The sequence below is a fragment of the Triticum aestivum genome, chromosome 1A (genome assembly GCF_018294505.1).
Source record: "Triticum aestivum cultivar Chinese Spring chromosome 1A, IWGSC CS RefSeq v2.1, whole genome shotgun sequence".
Taxonomy (NCBI): Eukaryota; Viridiplantae; Streptophyta; class Magnoliopsida; order Poales; family Poaceae; genus Triticum; species Triticum aestivum.
Window position 1 is genome coordinate 551,352,090 of NC_057794.1, and position 22,515 is coordinate 551,374,604.

The window sequence follows — 22,515 nt, forward strand, 5'->3', positions numbered from 1 at the left end:
ATCTCCGTGCCCGGCTCCACGTACATGGGTGGGAGCTACAACTCCGGCTACTCCGCTCCGGCCTCCTCCTCCTCTATCTTCACTCGAGTTCGACGAAGAGCACGTCGGACGCCGCCTGCTCCTGCCTGAGGAACTGCAGGTTGGCCTCCACATAAGCCTCATCCTGGATGGACTCCAGGATGGCCTGCTGCTCCGCCATTGCTGCGGCTTGGGCGACGGCGAACTCCGCCTCCGCCATGTTGAACCCCGGAGCAGGCTGCTCCGCCTCCTCCTTCTGATCCGCTACCTCCATCGGCTCCGGTAGCTGCTCTCCCTCCTCCTCCTCCTTCAACTGTTACTCCTCCTCCTCCTCCTCTGCCTCCGGTGAGTCCGGAGGCAGCCTAGCAGCGATGTGGGCGGCGCGCCTTGCCTGGATCTCCTCCACGATATGCTTCGGGCGCTCCGGCGTCAGCATATCGTACGTCGTGATCTTGCGCCGGACCATGATGATGCCGAAGAGCGTGGGAGAACGGGGAAGAGGAGGTGGACGGGCTCGAGTGGCGGCGCAGAGGAGGAGGTGGATGGACTAGGGTTGGGAACGCCGGCCGGCATAAATAGCCGGATTTGGCCTCGGGCGGCGAGCTGGAGCGGTGCCACGCGGTGTTCACACCGCGGCGACGGAGAGGCGTCCGTCGGACCGCCGGCTTTCCGGGCGATTCCACCTGGGACCCCACCGTCAGTCCTACGTGGCGGGTGCCCTCATATCCGCCCATATTTGGGCCAGATATGAGGGGTGCCGGTCAGCCCGGGCGATTCAGGCCCGTTTGGGTCAGATTTTCGTGACCGGTTAGTGGCCGGCAGGCCGCCCAGGCATTTGGCCGGTTTGAGGCACCCGGCTGTAGATGCTCTTAGGGCATGAACTATGGTGGCATATGGAGCCTCATCAGTGAATAGAAAATAGGGACTTTAGTACATATGCATCTCTACTCTTCACTTCAACTTTTTAAGCTTTTTACATCGGACCATATTTTTTCTCGTCAAGCACCCGTCTCCTGCAGAAGATTCCGCTTCCCTATCCAAAACTACTTTTTCTGACATATAAAAACGAACAGAGGTCAGCGTTCGGGAGAAGGAAGTTGAATGCCATGTGGCTAAAGTAGATGCCTTGCCTAATTGCAATTCTCCTTTTTTGTGGGGTGCTTTGTACCTAGATCTGGGAGCTTGCTTGAAAAAGAAAAAGAAGTAGATGCCTTGCCTGGCCTGTAGAAAAAGGAGATCCAAATCTTGTCTCCTCACTGCTTTTAGTAAATGTAGTTTATTATAAGTGCATTACCTGACCTGCGAGGAGTGAAGCTCCATGATTATTTTAGGTTGAAGACCAGTGTATATATATATAGGCGCCATAGATAGATAGCTACCATCTCTGCTCTCAACTCCCAAGTCCCAACTTCTCTCTGAATAAGAAAAAAAACTTCCCAAGTCCCAACCACTTCATCTCGGCAAGGTGAACCGAAGCGCAGATGGAGGCGGCCGTCGGCGCGACCAGCTCGCTCCTCGGCAAGGTGCTCACGAAGCTGTCCGAGGGCCTGGTGGCTGCGTACGTTGACAGCCTTGAGCTCGGCCACAACTCCCAGCAGATCAAAACCAAGCTGCTGCAAACACAAGGGCTGCTGCAACTGCGAAAATATAAAATAGCACAGCTGCACCCCGGCCCTCTTATCCGGGTCGTCCATATACATCGGGATATGCGTCAGCCTTTACCGTAAGATGGCATGGCCACGGTTACATCGGGTGGGTTAGTAGTACCCGTCGCCCGTGATATGCCTATCTCATAGCCTAGGGTACTGTTCAGCTAGAGAAAAGTTCAGGCACTATCGGACACGGGGGGAGGCGGCCCGTGACAAAGGTATGTCTGCGTCCCCACTCGTACCTCCAGGAGCATGCTAGGCGGCGGGGGAGGGGGGTCCAAGGATCGCAGAGCATGAACTGAAGCCAAATCCTTGCGGGAGGCAGGAGTGGCTGGTGAAAGAGGAGTCGCCGGGACGGGTGGGCCGCCGGGGACGACCAGTGCCGGGCCACGGCGGGCACCGCCGCCCAGGTCATCTCGCGCCGCCAGCCATTGGACGCCGCTGCACCAGGTAAACTTGTGATTTCAGCTAATCGCATAGGTTTTGTAGATGGTCGGGATTTTTTTGGGGATGGGGCGCATACCAGGACTGAGATTATTCATGGATTTGTTTCTTTGGCAGGCAAGGTTAGGGTCAGGTTTGGGGCAGCAAACAAGCGTCAGGTGTTTGTCAGTAATCAGCCATTATGCAGGTAAGATGGCATGTAATCTTAAATTTTTGAATCTCGGACTGTTTGATAATGGGATCCGGGGATGCAAAACGATGTGCACATTATGTAATGATTGGATAGTGCAGGGTAGATCCGACCCCGACCACCCTCCATCGATCGGCCTGACTGCGGAGGACGGGTCGCCGGCGCCTTGGTTGGATCTGTGCTCCGGCTCAGGGACAAGAAGGAGAGGGGATTCAGAAACTCGCTTGGGGAATCTTAAGAAATCGACTATATCGCATCCCGGACGAGCGTTGCGATTGATACGTACCTGCAGACGGCCGCCGGGGAGATTCCCAGTGCGGCGAGCGCCGGCGCCATTGACTCGCCTCCTTGGACCCAAGCCATTACATCGAGGAATCAGGAGACCGAGCAGTGCGCTGTATGGGGGAGAAAAACCAGCCGTGGCTCACGGGCCGCGTCGGTACGCAAGGGGTCGGGTAGAGTCAATAAAATACAGAGGATGCGGTGTAGCTGTTACCCTACGACGACAGGAACCGTGACAGGAGTCTGACACGATAATACATGCACTAGATCGCTATCCTGAGGTGGGCATCTCGAGGGAAAGCGCGTCGCATCGACCGCTAGGATAGCGCGGCCCCGGTGCAGCTGTACGAAAAATCCGCGTCCAACGCTGCAACTGGCCGAGGGGAGGGACGTGAGCAACGTCGCCGCCCTTCAGGCCTTGTTGGAGGAGCTGAGCAAGAAGGCCGACGAGGCGGAGGACTTGCTGGATGAGCTCCACTACTTCAAGATCCAGGACCAGCTCGACGGCACCAACTATGCTGCGTCGGATCTCGGCGATGGCCTCCGCGGCGATGCTCGCCATGCTCGTCATGCTGTTCGCCACATCATCGGTAACTGTGTTTCATGCTTTTGTTGCTCTCGCACACAAGATGATGGTTCTGCTCCTACTGCTGTTGCCAATAGCTCACACCAGCATGCAACCAACTCTGCTACTGCTAGTGCTGATGATGGTGGCCATGTCGATAGGTTACATTTCGACAGACTGGCCATGTCCAGCAAAATCAAGTCTGTGATAGAGGAAATACACTCCCTATGTGAACCCGTCTCTGATTTGCTCAACAAAATTCCAAGCAGCAGCACAGTTGTCACCCTAAAACGGCCTCACATAGGGTCCACAATTATACAAGATACACTGCACGGGAGGAGAGACATTTTTGAGAAAATTGTCAATGATATCACAAGTGGCACACATCACGGTCAAACTGTTTCTGTTCTTCCTATAGTCGGCCCGGGGGGGATTGGAAAGACAACTTTCACCCAGCACCTGTATAATGATAGTAGGACTGAAGAGCACTTCACTGTTATGGTTTGGGTGTGTGTATCGACTGATTTTGATGTGTTGAAGCTCACCCAACAGATCCATAACTGCATACCTGCAACTGAAAGCGAAACTGCAATTGAAAGAGTTATTTACCCAAAACCACCACACTTGGGGCTAGGGTAACAAGTCAGTACCAGATTTGAGCCAGGTCACAAAAAACCACCAGTTCTGGGCCTAATACGTAACGCGGAGCACTGACGGGATGATTTGGCCGCAAAAACAGCGAAACTGACAAGTTGGGCCCACCTATCAGGCTGACGTGGCGTGCTTGTGTGGACATTATGCTGAGTCGGACGAGGGTCCCACCTGTAAATGACTCAAGTGCTTATATTTTTTTCCATTTTTCTTTTTCTTCTGGACATTTCAACAAACAGGTAACGTGCGCTGACTGACATTTGCGCACTGCACGCCGCCAACGCCGCTCGCCGCCCTTGCTCGCCGATGGTGGCCGCGCCCGTGCTCGAGGCGCCCGCCGGGAGGCCCTAGCCGCGCTCGTGCTCGCGGAGCCCGCCCATTGGCCTTGCCCGCGCCCGTGGTCGCGTGCACCATGGTGGAGCGCCATGGTCGCGCCCGTGCTCGCGGTGACCGCCAGAGGCCCTGGTCGGGGGTGCGTCATGGTGCAGCGTTCTGGTCACGCTCGTGCTCGAGGAGCGGCCCTTGCCGTGCGCACCGTCATGGAGCGCCATGGCCACGGCCACGCTCGCGGCAGTGCCCCGTGGTGGCTTCCCAGACCGAAGCGCGCCGACGACCTTTGGACCCGGAGAGGTGCTCGGCATCGAGACGCCTCCCAGCATGCGCGGCCGCGCCTTTGACTCTGACGCCGGTGAAGCCCTCCCCGTGGCGGCGCGGCCCTGGACTGCTAGCCACAGCGGCTCGGCTGTGATTTGGGTGGCGTGGCGGACAAGAGCTGGAGGTGCGGCTGGGGTTGGATCTCGCCCGGGGCAGTGGCTTGTGGTGGCGGGTTGTAGGTGGCTCGGGCGGCGGGTGGTAGGTGGCTAGGAAGGCGGGGAGGCTCTGGTGGTAGGGTGGCTCGCCGGGGTAAGGCTCCGGCGGCGGCGATGGATATGGTTGGGTTGGTGGGGAAGAAGATGCTTGGGGGGAGAGAGAGAGAGAGGCCGACGGGTGGGCCTTTGGCCACCTCAGCAAATTATCCATGTAGGCATTGCCACGTCGGTCCGACTGGTGGGTCCTACTTGTCAGTTTTGCTGTTTTTGCGGCCAAATCAGCCCGTCAGTGCTCCGCGTTACGTATTAGGCCCAGAACTGGTAGTTTTTTGTGACCTAGCTCAAATCTGGTACTGACCTGTTACCCTAGCCCCAAGTGTGGTGGTTTTGGGTAAATAACTCCAATTGAAACAACCAATCTAGATTGGCTTCAGAAATCCATTGCATAGAGACTTAAGTCCAAAAGGTTTTTAATTGTCTTGGATGATATATGGAAATGCAATAATGAGGACGAGTGGAAAACCCTGCTAGCTCCCTTCACAAAGGGGGAAGCCAAAGGCAGCATGATACTTGTCACAACTCGATTCCCAAAACTAGCAAGAATGATGAAAACAGTTGACCCAGTAGAGCTGCAAGGCTTGGAGTCTAATGATTTTTTCACATTCTTTGAATCATGTATATTTGGTGAACATAAGCCTAGGCATTATGAAGATGAGTTAGATGGTATTGCAAGAGAAATTGCCTGCAAGTTAAAGGGCTCCCCACTAGCAGCCAAAACAGTTGGTCGACTATTGAAGAAAAATCTTTCCCGGGAACATTGGAATGGAGTTCTTCACAATCATGAGTGGCGAAACCAGAAAAATGATAACGATATTATACCATCTTTGAAAATTAGCTACGATTACCTCCCTTTCCATCTGAAAAAATGCTTCTCATACTGTGCCCTTTATCCTTAAGATTATAGGTTTAGTGATTCAGAAATTAATTGTTTTTGGATTGCAATAGGCATCATAGACTCTAGCCACCCAAGCGATAAGAATTACATGGAAGGTCTAGTGGAAAATGGTTTTCTCATGAAGGGGGTTTCTAAATCTGGTCTTGTTGGTGAATACTATGTAATGCATGATTTAATGCATGAGCTATCTCAGAGTGTCTCTGCACAAGAATGCCTCAATATAAGTGACCTAGATTTTAGAGCTGAAGCCATCCCACAATCTATTCGGCACCTATCCATCACCATAGAGAATAGATATGATGAAAAATTTAGGGAAGAAATGGGTAAACTAAAAGGAAGGATAGACATTGTAAATCTACGGACGTTGATGATCTTTAGAGAATATGAAGAAAGAATCGTTGAGATCTTAAAAGATACGTTTAAAGAAACAAAAGGCCTGCGCATCCTATTTATAGCAGTGAAGTCCCCAGAATCTCTGCCACAAAGCTTTTCAAAACTTATCCACCTTCAGTACCTCCAAATTCGATCACCCAATGACACAGAAATGATGTTACCTAGCACACTATCCAGATTTTACCACTTAAAATTCTTGGACCTAACTTGTTGGTTTGGTAGTTCTAATTTGCCTAAAGACATTAGCCGCCTTGTGAATTTACGCGATTTCCTTGCTAAGAAAGGACTCCACTCCAATGTTCCTGAGGTTGGAAAGATAAAGTATCTGCATGAGCTAAAAGAATTCCATGTTAAGAAAGAAATTGTTGGATTTGATTTAAGAGAGTTGGGGGAATTGGGAGAGCTTGGGGGAACACTAAGTATACATAATCTTGAAAATGTGGCAACCAAGGAAGAAGCTAGTGATGCCAAATTGATGTTGAGAAGGGATTTGAAAGAATTGACATTAGTATGGGGCAGAGAGCAACCGACTGATGTAGATGCTGATATTCTTGATGCTCTTCAACCACACTCTAACCTTACAGCACTTGGCATTAGAAATCATGGTGGCACCACTTGTCCTGGTTGGCTGTGTCCTGAGATAAGGGTAAACAATTTAGAGACTCTCCATTTACACGGCGTGTCTTGGGGAACTCTTCCACCTTTTGGGCAGCTACCATATCTCAGGGAACTCAGCTTGAAGAGCATTTCTGGGCTGCGTCAGTTTGGTCCTGACTATGGTGGTGTTACAGGCAAATGTCTTTTGCAGTTGAAGAAAGTTGTGTTTTATGACTTGTCAGATTTTGTCCAGTGGGTTGTGGAACCTAATTGTGATATGTTTCCAGGTCTTGAATGCATCAATTGCAGATATTGTCCCAATCTATGTGTGATGCCCTTCTCGGAGTGCTCTTGTGCCAGTTTGTGCAGGCTTTACATTGATAGTTGCCCAAAGTTGTCTCTGCCCCCCATGCCTCACACCTCCACACTAATTGATTTTGCTGTTGAAAATCGTTCAGAAAGGTTTTCTTACCAGGGAAAAAGAATGGATGTTAGGAATTATGCCGGTGCTTTGGCATTCCACAATCTGGGTGAAGTAGAGGATGTGTGTATTCGAGATGAATCACACATTTCGTGGACAGACCTCAGAAAGCTTAAATCCTTAAGAAAACTAGCTGTCACAAGATGCGACAGCCTGTTTTCCGGAGAAATGGATGGCAGTGTTGTCTTCCACAACATGAATATTGAGACTCTCAGTGTAGATCTATCCCATCTTACCGGAAAATTGCTGTCAAAAGTGTTCAATAGTTGCCCAGCTCTTGGTGAATTGGAGATACATTCTTCACTGGAAGACCAGGAGGAACGAGTACTACAGTTCTCATCATCCAGCTCACTACGGACACTTGTTTTCAAGAAGTCAAAGGGCCTGGTTCTTGTGCCTGCGGAGGATGGAGGAGGAATCCAGGACATCACGTCGCTCCAATCATTAATAATAGAATATGGCGGCAAGTTGTTGTCTCGGTGGCCCATGGGAGAAGCAGGAGGAGCTCCGATGACCAACCCTTTCCCTGCTTCCCTCAGGAAACTAGTTATTACCGAAGAGTCAAGCATGCGGTCAATGGCTCTGCTCTCAAACCTCACGTTTCTCACCCATCTAAGTCTAATTGGCTGCAAGAATCTAACACTGGATGGGTTCAATCCCCTTATCATGGTCAACCTCAAGAAAATGGAGGTCTGCAACAGTGGCAGCAACTCTCTAGCAGCGGATCTGCTCTCAGAGGTGGCAAGGACCAAATCAATGCATGCGGGTTCCTTCCAATTGGAGAAACTGACCGTGGATAGCATCTCGGCAGTGCTCGTTGCTCCCATTTGCAACCACCTCTCCGCCACCCTCCACGAATTGCAATTCTTTGATGATGAGCTGGCTAAAGGCTTCACGGAAGAGCAAGAGAATGCCCTTCAGCTCCTCACCTCCCTACAGACACTTAAATTTTTTTGCTGCAAGGTTCTGCAGTCTCTCCCTCATGGATTACAACGCCTTTCTTCTCTCAAAGAATTACATGTCATTGAGTCTCCTGAACTACGATGCCTGCCAGAGGAGGGCTTCCCCACTTCGCTGAAAGTTCTGCGTCTATGGAATGGCAGTGCCGAGCAAAAAGAGCAAGCTGAGAAATTGAAAGAAACATACCCAAATTTACGACTAGATTATTATTATTTTTAGCCCAAGGTAACACTTGTCACCTCCCTATTCTAATTATCTATAAAGTGAGGCTTCCCCGTATTCCTGCTTTATCTTAACTTCTAAATTCTGACAGGCTCCACTGTTGCAATATGGACATAGCTTCTGAAATCTGAAAGGCTGCCAGGCACCTTTGGTCTACATCTGCATGCCAATCTGCCAGTTAGTAACGGAAACCCAACTTCAGCTCATCAATCTGTATGATTTAATTCACATTCGATTCATGACTTTGTTTCTGTATATACACGTACAGCTGTCCTATAATCAATTCTTATCCAGCTTCCCTTTTCCTAACCAGAACTATTAAACTTCTTATATGCAGGAGGCGAGGTAACCAGAACCCTTGTTCCGCGCATACTTTTGAAATGGCGCATTACAGCTTTCATGTGCCAGCTGCATGGTAAATACAAAGACTAAGGCGACAGCTGATGGACCTATAGATGAATATGTCTATTTTTTATTTACCTTCTTTTCACAGAATCTCATCAGGTAACCAATTTGCACCTCTGAATCTGCAATCTAGTTGCTCGTGTATCAAAATTTTAATGCCATGCATTCTGCTATCTTCTTTCAGGACAGGAAGCAGGCTTGTTGATAATTGGACCTTTTTTTCAATAAGTCAGATCGATTCTGAAAATATTCCTCTAGTTCTGCTTTTATGGAATTATTAATCCAGTGTGCTTGCCAATTTTGATTGAAAAGTAAGTATCAAGTAGCACATATCTTCACATAACGCTTCTAACACTTCTTGGATATTGAGGCACTTACCTTTTGCTGTCAGGTATCAACAAAATGAAGGAAACCCACATTTTTTTTCAAGTAAGCGGCAATAGGAACTGAGGGTGTAGGATCTGGTCTTATTCCTCAAGTCCCTATGAAGGATCAACTGTATGAGCATTCGGAAGCTTAGAATGACATCACGTTCAGTGTCCAGGCTGCTGATACTTTGCCACGATAATTCGCAACAATCAATGGTACGTCTGTCCGGTGTTTCCGTTTTACACATACAACCACCCTATAATTCCTATGCAACTTCCCTTTCTCTACGGAATGATAGAGAAATTTTAACATGCTCCCAAACTATTCTGTGCTGTTGTAGAGAAATTTTAAGACGCTCTTAAAATATTCTGGACTGTTCATTCCTTTTGATCCAAACGTTTAGATTCAACGTGGTGACTAGGAGGTAATAGGTCACTCATAAGTCATAACTCTTAAATAGGCATCATTGGCATTTATATTTGAATATTTAACATAGAAGGAAGCAATGCATTTGGAAAGTATCAATTGACAGTATGAAAGCATATCGCTATACGTTATCTAAGACATTTTCTATAACATATTAAGCCATACTAACTAATTTAATGTTTTCTGCTAGTGTGCAATATGATAATTATCAGTATCCTTCGTGTTACAGAAACATTGCAGGTTCTGTGCTTTGCTTTCTTGGAGCATTCAATTTGCTTATGCACTCATTGGCCGTCTTCATCTAAGTTATAGTGAAGCTTATCCAACAGCATGTGTTTCAAGAGATCAACAGTTTGGGTGGATGAGCATCACCTAAGTTATAGTGAAGCTTCATTGCCTCCATTTCATCCTCTGGTATGTTCATTTACGTAAGCAGTTTTTAGATGATGACCATGCTTGTTACTTCATATGGTTTATTAGGTAGCAGAACTCCCTTATTGTTGGCTTAATGCAACGATGTTTGCTTAGCCTTTTCTGAACCACTTAATAATAAGACACATTTCTTTTCTCTTTTCATTGACTCATCAGTCTGTGCTACAATCAGGTTTATGTTCCGGCAAGTACTGATCCTGCGGTAACCAACTTCCATCTGGTGTGGATTTCATATAAGCTGACGTTTCACCGGCACCCTTGACAGTTCTAGCCTTTTAGGTAATGATAATTAAGCATCCATATTTGTGAGTTCCCTTTCCTTGTCCAATTTCTGACCTTAAGTTCATTACTCCCTGCACAACGATTACAGCCAACAGTGAGTTTCGCAGTTGGCATTCAGGACATAGCTCCTCTGTCTGAATAATAAAAATAAATAAAACATTTGGCCTGATGTTCTGAGTGAGGCTGAGCCTTGGAGTCCTGCAGTGACCGTATGGTTAGTAGGTCAATCTTCCTTTTCTGTTAGTTCTTTACTAATAAAGCTCAAAAGTGGTAAAATATCTCCACTTGTGTCCTGAAAGTCCTGAGTTCAAGACAGCCTCTTTGCAGAAAGGAGCAAGGTAAAGGCGTCTAGAAATTCCCTTCCCCAGATGCCACAATGTGTAGCAGCTTTCGGCAATGGGTACACCCTTGTCGAAGCTTAAAAGTGAGGATGTGTCATGCATCAGAAGTGGTAACCAAATGTTTACAGAGCTCACATTACATTTGGCGTGATCATTCAGTCAATTGACACTGACTCGTTTTGGTGTGATCGTCCAGGTGTTTCTCTCAATTTGCTCCCTGTTGATGAACCCATAGCCCGAGCATGATTTCAAGGTCAGCTTCTTGGCGAAGGTGTGGCGCCAAGATGAGATGAGATGGAAATGTGCCACCAACGGTTGATACTCTGCATCGAGCGCATACCACAGTCAGTTTGTTGGCAGAACTAACCCTGTATGTCTTCCTTGATTTGATCAGGCATGTCATAACAAATGCTGCGATGAACTAAGCCCATTCACTGCTTGTGTCTCACGAATTATTCCTTGGATTTTTAGTCGTCCTCACACCTACTAATAGTATGTGCCTCTAGTATAGGTATTCCCATGAGTTCCCTGTGAAGGCGAATGAGAATTCCTAGTTTGAGTTTGTAGGCAGTGGGTGAGGTTGTGCGTGTTGTGCTGCGAGCACTACGTTCCGTTAAGTGTTAGCTGTTATGTGTGGACCGCAAGGGTTTGTCCTTAGAGCAACTCCAACGGGCCGACCCAAACGGACGGCGATTTCGTCCGCCTTTTGTCCATTTGGGTCGGCCTCCCGCCCGCCGCCGCCCTGTTTTTCATATGGGTCGGCACCGCGCCCAACGCGTCGACCCATATGTGCAGGCGTGGCCGGCTGGCCGCCCAATTTTGCATTGCATTCAACATATTGTGAAATGAAAATTTAACAAACAAAATAGTCCGCTCAAATAAATAATATAGTTTACAGGTCAAATAAAAATAAAAATGTTTCACATAGTTTTACAAACGAATAAAAAAAGATACATCTATTGGTTGCCAACATGAGTCCACATATGCTCAACCAAATCATTTTGCAGTTGCACGTGAGTTTCCCAATCACGCATGTCTTCATGAAACTGAGTGAACTGCTCAAATGTTGCCGCTACTCCATGCTCAGGCACAACATTCTCACCCTGAAACTGAATGCCTTGATCGTACAGACGTTCCGGGCGCTCGTCTTCTACGATCATATTGTGCATGATCACACAAGCAGTCATCACCTCCCATAGTTTCTGCGTGCTCCAAGTATTAGCAGGATACCGAACGATGCCCCATCGAGATTGCAAAACACCAAAGGCACGCTCGACATCCTTTCTAGCACTCTCTTGCTCTTGGGCAAATCTTTTCCTTTTCTCTCCGACAGGGTTGGGTATTGTCTTTACAATAGTGGTCCACTGAGGATAGATACCGTCACACAAATAGTACCCTTTGTCGTAGTTGTGGCCGTTGACAGTAAAGTTCACCGGTGGGCTGTTGCCTTCGGAAAGCCTAGCAAACACCGGCGAGCGCTGAAGCACATTGATATCACAGATCCAGCCATGCCAAAGAAAGAGTGCCAGATCCAGAGATCTTGAGACGCCACGGCCTCTAGTATGACAGTGCAAGCCCTGACATGTCCCTTATACCGCCCTTGCCAAGCAGAAGGGCAGTTCTTCCACTCCCAGTGCATGCAGTCTATGCTGCCAAGCATCCCCGGGAAGCCCCTGCTAGCATTCATCGCCAACAAACGGGCTGTATCTTCAGCTATCGGCTCTCTCAAATACTCAGGGCCAAACACAGCAATCACAGCCTTGCGGAACTTATACAGGTACTCTAGGCATGTAGACTCGCTCATACGACGTACTCGTCAATGAGATCACCGGACACTCCGTATGCAAGCATTCGAATGGCGGCAGTGCATTTCTGATAAGAGGAGAAACCAATCTTGCCGACGACATCCTCTTTGCACTCGAAGTAGTCATCATAGCCGACCACTCCCTCTCTAATACGGTTGAGAACATGCCCACTCATACGGAACCGGCGGCGGAATTTGTGATGTTTGAACAATGGGTTTGTTGTATCAAAGTAGTCCTTCCAGAGAAGGAAATGCCCGCTCTCCCGGTTACGATTCAGCGCCGGAAGGTGGGCCGGAATGGAGCCACGAAACAACGGCCGCTGGTTGTTGAGGTGGTGATGGACCAACACGGCAGCCAATATCTCCTCCTTGTCGTCGGACGACGAATCGTCGGAGTCGCAAAGGAAATTGTGGAAAAAGAACTCGTCGGCGGAGTCCATTTTCGTACCTTGGCAAACTGTCGAACAGCTTGCGGGCGTCGAAGAAGGAGACGGCCGGCGAGGGGAGATGCTGCGCCCACAGACCAGCTAGCTGCCCGGCCGGCGTCCGACGAGTGTGACGGCGTCCGACGAGCGTGCCGGTCATATGTGGCGGGGGCGGCGAGGCGTCTTCTTGATCGCGGGCGGCTGGGCGGTGGGGGAAGCGGCGGTGGGAACCAGCTTGCTCCCTGGCGGCAAAATGGCGACGGCGGGCGACTGGGGGCAGGGGCGGCGTTGCTGGGCGTATGTGGAGGCGGCGACAGCTGGAAGAGTCGCCGGCAAAATGGGCGGCGGCGGCGGTGACGGAGGAGGCGGGGACGAGGGTTGCTTGTTGGCCGGGGAGAGGGGAGGCCAATGTGCCACAGAAGAGCGGGCCCGGGGACAGGAGTAGGCGAGCGCGCGCGCCTCCGTCGCGTGTCCGCGTCGACGCAAATCGGGCTCAAAAATGGGCCGGGAATGGGTCGCCCGCGGACGAAAAACGGACGCGCGTCCGTTTGGGTCGGCGCGTTGGGCCGCCTTTTCTGTCCGCGCCGACCCAAACGAACGGCCGCGGACGAAATGGGTCGTCCCATTGGAGTTGCTCTTAATCCATGAGGATTCTTTTGGTTTCATTTTGTGATTCTATCAAATTCCACAAAGTACCACCATGGTTTGGGTTGTGTTGTCTTTTCTGTAAACCAAGCTAATTACCTGTTGCAATGTATCTGAGACTCCATCAATGGTTTCTACTGTGTGTGCGCTACTTATGGTGACCGGACATAGAGGGGGAGGCGGCGGTAGTTGCAGCAAAAAAAACAAGGGGTGTATTAGAGCATCTCCACTCATTCGGTCCCAGCGCAGCGGCCGGCGCTATTTCAGACCATCACCCGGCGCTTTTTAGGCCTTGGGGCGATCTAGGTCTCAGTCACAGTCACGCCCCATGGGCCGGCCCCAAAACGTGTAAATTCAAACCTCACATATCCCGCTACCAAAAACCGCCACAAGTCCGGCGATCAGCGCCACAAGTCCGGCGATCATCATGCCATAGTTCGGCGATCAAATGACATAAAAGTTTGGCGTTCAAAAGGAAGGATGCGTAGGCAATTCATTAAACAGAGGCACCGTCCAGCGCCGCGTCCAGTGGCGTCGGACTTGCGGGAATCAGCGAGGTCGGCGAGGCTTGTGTGCTTGGCATCGCAGAGGCGTCGCTTGGGCTTGGCGGTGGCGTTGGGGTCGGAGTGGGAGTTGGCGCCGCCGTCGACGTCATCTGGTTCAGGATGAAGTCACGCTCCGCCAGGTACCACGCCTTGACCTGCTCGTCCATCGCCGACATGTCCGCCCCCCCCCCCATCAGGAAAGCCAAGTCGGTGTTCCTCTTCTTCGTGGCGACATTGGTCCGGAGCAAGTCGATCTTGACGGCGCTGTTCATCATCAACGCCGACCTTCGCGCCTCAGTTTTCTCTTCCCTCTGGGCGGCCCGGGTCTTGGTGTCGGCGATGCAATGGTCGATGGACTCTTGCAACTGCGCGGTAGCCGGCTCGGCGTGTTTTGCCGACTTGGCCCATTTATTGCCGTCCGAGCGCCCATCGGCCGCGCCCGGCGTCGGCGTGTCCGGCTTGTACGTCTCCTTGGCCTTGGCGAGGATGCGCCGGACTTCCGCCCACTTCTCGCACTTCTCGATCCGGGAGAACGCGTGGAGGTACTTGAAATCTTGGTCAGTGCTGCTGTCCTGCCGAAACATGGCGAACATCCGGACCATCTGTGCCGAGGAACAAGTGTCGACGACGCACGCACAAGGCGAAAATGAGCGAGAGACCGGCGGCATACCTGACCCTCGATGTTGGTGCCGCTCTCCGATCGACCGACGATCTCCTCGACGATCCCATATGCTATTTGTTGCACGCTGTTTGGATGAGCCCCCAATGGTTCGCCATGGCCTTCGAGCCGCGCTGCATGTGAACACCGGCGAAGTACGGGTCGACCAGTTTGCGCTCATCGAACTCCGACTTGACGCGCTCCCAGTACGTGTCGGCGCTCTGGTTCGTGCCGGTGATCGGGTCGAGGCAGACGATCTTCCACGCTTCGGTGAGGCACTCGTCTTCTTTGGACGTCCACTTGACGCGCGGCTCGCCGGTCCTGGCCGCGCGCTTCTTCTTTTTCCCTCTCCTCGCCGGAGCAGGCGCTGGCTCCTTCTCCTCCTCTGACTCCTCCTCGTCGTAGTTGAGCTCGTAGTCCATGTCGTCGTTGAGGTCCATTGTATCTTCTTGGGCATTAAAGCCGGGGGAGGCGGCTGCAGTGGCCGAGCCAGTCGTGATGATGTCTCCATGTCGGCCTCCTTCGCATTGGGGTTGCCGAGATGCAACGACGAGCCTTGTGAGAAGAGCCCGCCACGGCGCAAAGGCGGCGTCGCGGAGGATGCGTAGGCCGGTGGGGAGTAGGTGTACGGGGGGTACTGGACGCCGGCGAACGCGGGCGATGGCGTGCGCTGGGCGGTGTGGCCATGTGAAAAGGCAAGGGCACGTAGCCCCAGGGAGACGCCGAGAAGCTAGCCGGCGACCCGACGCTCTGTTGGCTCCAGGGAGCGTGCGGGCCGTGACCGCCGGGCGGATTCATCATCCCCGCGCGAGATGCCTCTGCCTGTTCCGCCGCGCGATCCGCCTGCTCCGCCACAGCAGCCGCCTCCACCGCCCTGTCTCAGGCCTTCTTGGCGTTGAGTCTGTTCCGCCGGTCGGTGGTGACAACCTCCCAGCGCTGAACCTCCGCCTTCCAGTCGGCGTTTGACATGCCTGGGGGTTTGGACGGTTGCGCCCTCTGCTTCCTCTGCTTCGGATGGGCGACGGTGGCATCGGTAGCGGCGCGAGGGGCGGCGTACTTCCTCGGCGGCATGGCGGACGGATGGAGGGCAGAGGAAGGAGAATGGCCGGAGAAGGCGGGAGAAGGGGGAGATGGAAGAAAACGGAGGGGGAAAAGCGGGGGGATCGACAGGAAAAGGTCTTTCTCTCGCCGACAGAGCGAACCCACGCGCCTTTTCGCTTCGGCCGGCGCTCTCAGGTGCCCCCCGGGCTTGGGTTCGGTTCGAACTTGCCGGCTGTTATTTTCGCCTAAACCGGCGATAAACGAGATTCTAGGAGCACGACTGGATCGATATTTGGGTGCCGGCACTAAAAAAGGGTCTTGAAAGGGCCTGTTGGAAGCACGGCTGGAGATGGTCTTGTAGCTCCAACATCAGCGGCACGACAGTGGTGGTGTAGCGGCATCGACGGCTCGGGAAAGGTCAGGAAAACTCGAGCCGAGGATGGCTTTGGTTCGGTTTGCGAAAAACAAAGTCCTAAAATCGCGCTCGGGACGGCTTGCGAGCCCAGCCGTTACAGACATAAACGAGCCTAGCCAGCGCTGGCTTGGCTCGATCCCCTCTCCCGCACGATGAACGCCGTCGCTTCTGCCGCCGCGAGACTCTTCCACCGCTGCCCCCCAGTCGCAAGAGACCCTGGCCCGAGCCGCCCTCTCCTCCGATCACCGCCGCGCCTCCACTGCTAGTCCGGCCGCCTCCCGTCGAGCGCCTCCGCCGGGTGTCCAAGGCGGCGGCCGGTACCTCTGCGCCGATCGCGCCCTGCACCCCGCCTCGAGGACGTCGCCCACATCCTTCACATCGTTCTTCTACTTGTTCTGTTTTAGCTAGCCTAGCTGTCTCGTCTTGTGTGTACCTCAATTCCTAGGACTGAACAGTTTGGAACATGCGAATTAACCTGCAACAGTTTAGAAAATCACTTTTGACATGAATGTCAGATTTGACGAATCATTTTCTTGTGCTAATCATCAATCAAATAGACCGGTTTGAGCGTGTTCCCACACTAGAGAAACAGAAAAGAAACAGCACATACCTCTAATCCTGAACTTCCCCTTGTTCTTCTGATGTAGATCTAGCTGGCACCATCCCATTCCCCTCTAGTAGAAAGACAATCAGTGTTCATAATTACAGCCTCTTGAATCTGGAAGCACATGCAAACTAAAACCCCGCTGACTTCTTATTTGTGTAACAAATCATGCAACAAATACATTTTAGAGTGAGTTTAGCGCACACGCAATAGTACAGACTACATACTCTTTGTCATCTCTCTCGTTGATCACATTGTGTTACTACTGACATAGCCCCCTGAGCTTACGGCAACGTCTTGCACAACCCTGCCGAATCGATTCCATTCCATCTCACGCAGCCCATGAGCAAAATTAGTCAAATAAACAAATACGAATCCAGCCCCCAAATACGGGAGAACCACAACTGAACACATGACATGTATACTGAGCTGATGATGCAATATACCAGTATTACATTGCCATTTTACTACAACTCAACAGGTGACCCTAGAGGACCACTAGCACAACAACTAACAGAAGTACAACTATACCAACTCTGCACGGTGGTCTCTTGGACACACCAAAGCATCACAAGATTCAGAGTGAATTACATCTATAGTACTCAAACTTGACACTAGGGTTCACTTTCATCACTGTATTCAGGAAGTGTCAGAATACGGTCACTGAAGTTGCGTAAATGTGTCACTCTACGATCACTGCTACCGTATCCAACGTATTTCACTGATGTGATACATGTTCACCTGTCCTAACAGTTGACTTGCTTACGTGGCAAGCTCATCCTTCTCATCTCTCTTCGCATCCGATGAATGAACCTGAGCACTGGCTGCCGTGTATGTCCACCAGCCGTGGAGCCCGTGACGATGTACCACATGGCTGCTCGGCTCTGTTCTGTCAACAGCCTCTACTTCCCCACCGCCCTTCTTCACGCTGCGCCGTCCTTGTTAAGGCGGAAGACCGCCCTACTCGAGCTCCTCTCGTGCGACGCCTCGCTCTTCCTCAAGCAGTACGGCGGCTCGCTGCACCCGGACGAGCTCGCCTTCTAAAACATGCTCTGAGATGACTACGAGGTCTGCTCGCACCTCGGCCGCCTGCGCGCCTCCGCCTCCTGGAAAGCCGGTTCCCCTCACATGTACCTCATCTGCTTGCCTAGCTAGTGCGCCACAAAGAGCATTTCTCCCACCCGGGAACCTCCTGCAAGCGGCCAGCACTCACGTAGGCCATGTCGCCGCTGTCGCCGCAATCTACGTCCCCTCCAGCGTTGCCAAACTCATCTGTGGTGTTCAAAATACAGAGCAAGCCGCCGTGCTCAATGGGAGGCATACGATGGTTAGCCTCGCCGAACCCGTGGAGCTCGACACCGTCACCCGTCGGCGGAAGAAAGAACAGGCGGACATGATGTTCCGCCGAGCGAAGCCATACGCGAGAAGTCCGAGATCGTCGCAGCTCTCCGCGTCAAGTCCCCGCGCATGTACAACATCACGCTCTGTAATCCCTTTTCAACAAAGACGCCGCCCAACTTGGCATCCGGCGTGCCGACTACTACACCAACCGGGAGTATGCCTGTGAGGTGTGGGGGTGTAGCTAGACGAGAGGTGGGGAAAGAACATGTCGATAGCCACGTCAGACAGGCAATGAAGGTTGAGCATATGCGAAGGAGCATGGTAGGGTGGACGACCTGTGTTGACGAAATCGCAAACATGGGGCCGATCGGCGCCACGCACCCGTGCACTTGCAAATATGGCGCCGGCAGTCGGCCAATGACGCCGATGAACTTCAAGTTGGGCGTGGCGCGGGAGTTGGGGATTCAAGTTAGAATCGTTCATGGACCACACGAGGCTTCGGGAGCTCTAGAACGCGGCGCTGGAGAGCTACAACAGCGGTTGGAGCTCGGCGTGCTATTCAACGGTGAATGCAGATAAGACGTTCGACAGAATTTCAGAGAGGAGTGGAAGTAGAGAGAGCGAGAGAGGAGTATTTGTCACGTCAGCGAAATACAAAGGATACGGTACTAGTGACCGTAGAGTGACACGTCCTGGTAACCTCGGTAACCGTATTTTGATCTTTCCTAAATACAGTGACCAAAGTGAACCCTAGGATCAAGTTCAGGTACTATAGATGTAATTTACTCCAAGATTCACCATCGGCATGCTTGCCTTTGGATCTCGGAATTCATGGCGCCCTTGCGGCCTTGTAACTGTTCCTTGAGGTGAGATGCCTTCTCCGCCCATGGGCCGCTGCCTTTGCGCTTCTCCTTTGCTTGTTCAGCTGTCCTGTCAGCACCGTATCATCTTCATCATCAATATCCTCCAATGACTCATCACCACTTCTTCCTGATTCAGATCCCTTACGGACCCCAAAGATATCAGCAGCTGTAGTATTTGCCAATTTGTTCTCACCACTGGGACTTGTGCTTGTCACATGTTTCAAGGTAAAGCAATATCCAATGAAAGTTTGTCTAGTTAGTCAGGTGAACATACTACTAACCTCTTCAGAAAAAAATTTCAGGTTTATTTGAACTCATCACGAAAAGATCAGGCAAACCTGCAGAGTGTTGATATTATTTAAAAAATTCAGATTTATTTGACTACGGGTGAGCGCCCCTGGTGGCGCCGCCCGATCTCCTCCCTCCGGCATCCCCTGCTGCCGCTGGGACTAGATCCGAAATCTCCGTCGCGCCCTCTCTCTCTTCGGCCCCTTGAAGCCCTCGATATGGATGCTCGCCGGCCCGTGGTGGCCCCCTTGCCCGCGACGGCTACGCCGTCGTCTGCGCCCGCGTCCGCGCCGGCCCTAATGTCGACCGCTCCGGCCCCATCCCTCACTTACCTTGCTCTGGCTGCCGCGCTCGCCGCGGCCTTCCTTGCCGGTCGTAAGGCTGGCCCAGCCGTACGAGGACGTCTTGACTCCTGCAAGCTCCGCTCAATGACTACGGCGCCGGCCAGCCAATCTCCGCCAACCGCCGGACCCGGCCACCTTACCGGCGCCTCCTCCGTCCATCTGCCGGTGCTCTCTGGCCTCCTATGCCCGTCGGCGTCGTCGCCTCGATCCACGGCTCCCGCGTCAAGCACCCATCCGCCCCGGTCAAATATGGATCGGGGATATGTGCCTCCGCCGCCAGTGCCATGTCTGCGCCCTGCGGTCCCTGTGACCCCTCCGGAGGTTTCAGCTGCGCTGCCTTGCCATAATGGCGGCCACATCCGCCCGTCTGCCGAGCTGATGAGCCCCTGCTGCCTCACCTCTGCTGTGAATGCCGGCCAACTCAACACCTGTGGGCATGAGGCGGGCCGCCCAAGCATTCAAGGCCGTTGTTGTCGCTACCTGGCCCCTGGTCACTGCGCCTTCGTCTGCCGCGACCCCGTTTGATGTGCACGTTGCTTGGTAAACGACCAGCGGCGCGCAGCTGCTGCAACAAGTGCAGGCTTCTTAGCTCCCTCGCGAGCCTCATCGTACCGCCGCCGCTTCCTCGCCCTTGACTTGCTGCTGCGACGGTCCAAGATCCTGCTCCTCGGTTCGGTCTAGGCAGGGGCTGGCCTCTTCCCCAACTTGGCCAGCCACATCTATCAAAATTCCGCCGGCATCGGTTCGATGCCACGACTTGATGACTTTGTAGTCGTCTCGGCCACACCGGAGAGGCAGGCCGAGTCGACATCGCTCATTGTGGGGCAGACCAAGCTCCTCCGCGCTGAGCTTCGCGATTGCATTGCGCGTGTTGGGAATGTTTTGGCAAGTGCAGAGGCTGTTCTCGCCAAACTCTAGGTTGTGCCCATTGTGACCCCGCTTCCCGAGATCTAGGTTGTTTTGTCAATGGGGAGGCAGGAATGTATGGAGATCTCTCCCCTCGTGTTACATCTTGCCCGTTGTCACTGCCTGTCATGCCGATTGCTTCCGAGGGTGAAGCTGTTGTCGAGGTCGTGGCTTCGGTGCTGTAGATTATGCTTGAGTTGTAGAAGCTCTGTGAGGAGCCCACTTCGCCTATTTCGATGGTGCTTCCTAAGGAGTCGGGGTTGCTTGGAGGGGCCTTGACGATGCCAACAGCAACCTCACCGCAGTCGTTGGAGCCCAGTCAACCGCTCGCCTTTGTGGACCGTGAAGGTTCGAATGCTGTTGTTGCTCTCTCACCTGTGGTTGTTGGGCAGGCGACGCCTGGCGTGGTAGGTACTTTGGCTCCTAATTCTATGACGATGAAGCCCGTCTTGGATCATGAAGCTATGTTGGCACGTATTGACGAGGCGGTCTTCAAGAAAAAGCTTTGTGGCTTGCTCACCTCCTTGGAGGCAGCTAGCCCTGGGTCTGGCAATGTGATTGCTTGCCTCCTAGCGGAGGAGGCTTCTACGGGCAAAATTAGGAAGGTGAAGAAGGTTCTTAGGAGCATAGGCGAAAAGAGTGGCACCCTTGGTAAGGTGTCCGTGGCTGCTTAACAGATGATACATAGTCTCTTCGACCATCATCTCCAACTGGCTCGCCTTTGTGGATTTGGTGGTATGTGTTGTCTTCAGCCTTGGTTTTGTTGGGGGTTTCTTTGCGACATAGAAGTGTGAGAGATTGTGGTTGTTGCGACTTATGTGTGTTTGTCGGGTTGACCGTGGGGTCATGGAGTTTCTCTCTTAGCGAGTAGTCCGCATGTGATCTATATGTAGCGGTTTTCGCCCAGTTTTCCGTTAATCAACTGGGCAATTATCTTCTTCTTAATTAATCGATAAGGCGAATCTTTTGCCTCCGTTTAAAAATAATAATATCAAAAACTGATAAATTAAGATTTTTTTTCTGAAACTGAGTTGGATATCTTGGCAGTGGGTGAATCTTGGCGACACATGTGAGTTACAGAAAATTTGGTGTGCAGATCAATACCGGGTGTGCCATTATCAAGGAATTGATCTTAACAGAAACGACATCATCACCTTCACTTTCTCATTCTGATGTTGAATCATGGTTACCGAACCGGAATCGTATTCTTTAGCATTCTCGTCAGTGAAGTATGATCAGGTGAAAGAAGGAGAATGTGACCACTCTGCATCAGCAGGCTCTAAATATCTGATTTGCAATGCCAAATTAATACAACTGCGCATGAGAAGGAGCATTCCATGGCAACCACCAGCGGTGCGGCCGGTAAGTTGTGCGTGAGCAGAATGCAAGAGTGACTCCGCAGTTGTATTCTCCCTGCAGATCGAGTGCGGGAGCGCTCACGGGTACCGTCGTCCAGTCCACTGCACCCCGTGGATGCCGTTGGGCGGACCACCGACGGCTCTAGGTCACAGGCACCGTCAAAAGGCACCTCGACCCGAGATTTCGTACTTCCTCTGTTCACTTTTATAAAATGTTCTAGACAATTTAGACAGTGCCCAAAACAGTTTAAAGCTAGCTGTCCAAAACGTCTTATAATAATAAACGGAGGGAGTACTAACAAAGGAAGGACATGGTTCCGTTCACATCGCATGCATGCATAATAAGCGTCTCACTTTGCCTGTTGCCGACATGCTCCAGTTGGAGTATTTTCTTTAGTTTTTGCACCGAAAGGAAAGGTTGCCGCGAGCTTTACCACTCATTGCCGTTCACATCACATGGTGCTGCCCACCCACCTCTGAAAGGCATTAGAAAACGTCTATCTTGAATAGTTACTTCCTGCAGCATGCCAGGTAATAGTAGTAGTGCTTGGATTAGGTTCAGACAAGCTGTCTCCTCAAAGCTCCAACGAATGGACGCTTCACGGGCGCCGGCGGGAATAGCTAGGACCCTGTGGAAAAAAGGATCCCGTCGGGGGCCTGTTTACAAACCAATTATTATTAGTCGGTGTCGCTCCTCCCAACGTATAGTGTTCGTCCCTGCTTTTGGTGACTTTAGCTGATCATTAAAGCAAAGCTAAAATTACTCTACTACTTCATTTGGCTGCCTGCATGTATACTCCTGCCTCA

The 22,515-nt window shown here is 51.8% G+C and overlaps 1 long non-coding RNA gene and 1 pseudogene across 1 annotated transcript; one reads left to right on the top strand and one right to left on the bottom strand.

Annotated features, from left to right (window-relative positions):
• Positions 1-949: 949 nt before the first annotated feature.
• LOC123066395 (uncharacterized) lies at positions 950-2,729 on the bottom strand. Its single transcript, XR_006431332.1, has 3 exons — positions 2,588-2,729; positions 2,191-2,477; positions 950-2,108 (listed from the first exon to the last, which is right to left on the bottom strand). It is a non-coding gene; the product is annotated as an uncharacterized lncRNA (long non-coding RNA).
• On the top strand, positions 1,430-11,094 carry LOC123066383 (putative disease resistance protein RGA1; annotated as a pseudogene).
• The last annotated feature ends 11,421 nt before the right edge of the window (positions 11,095-22,515 follow it).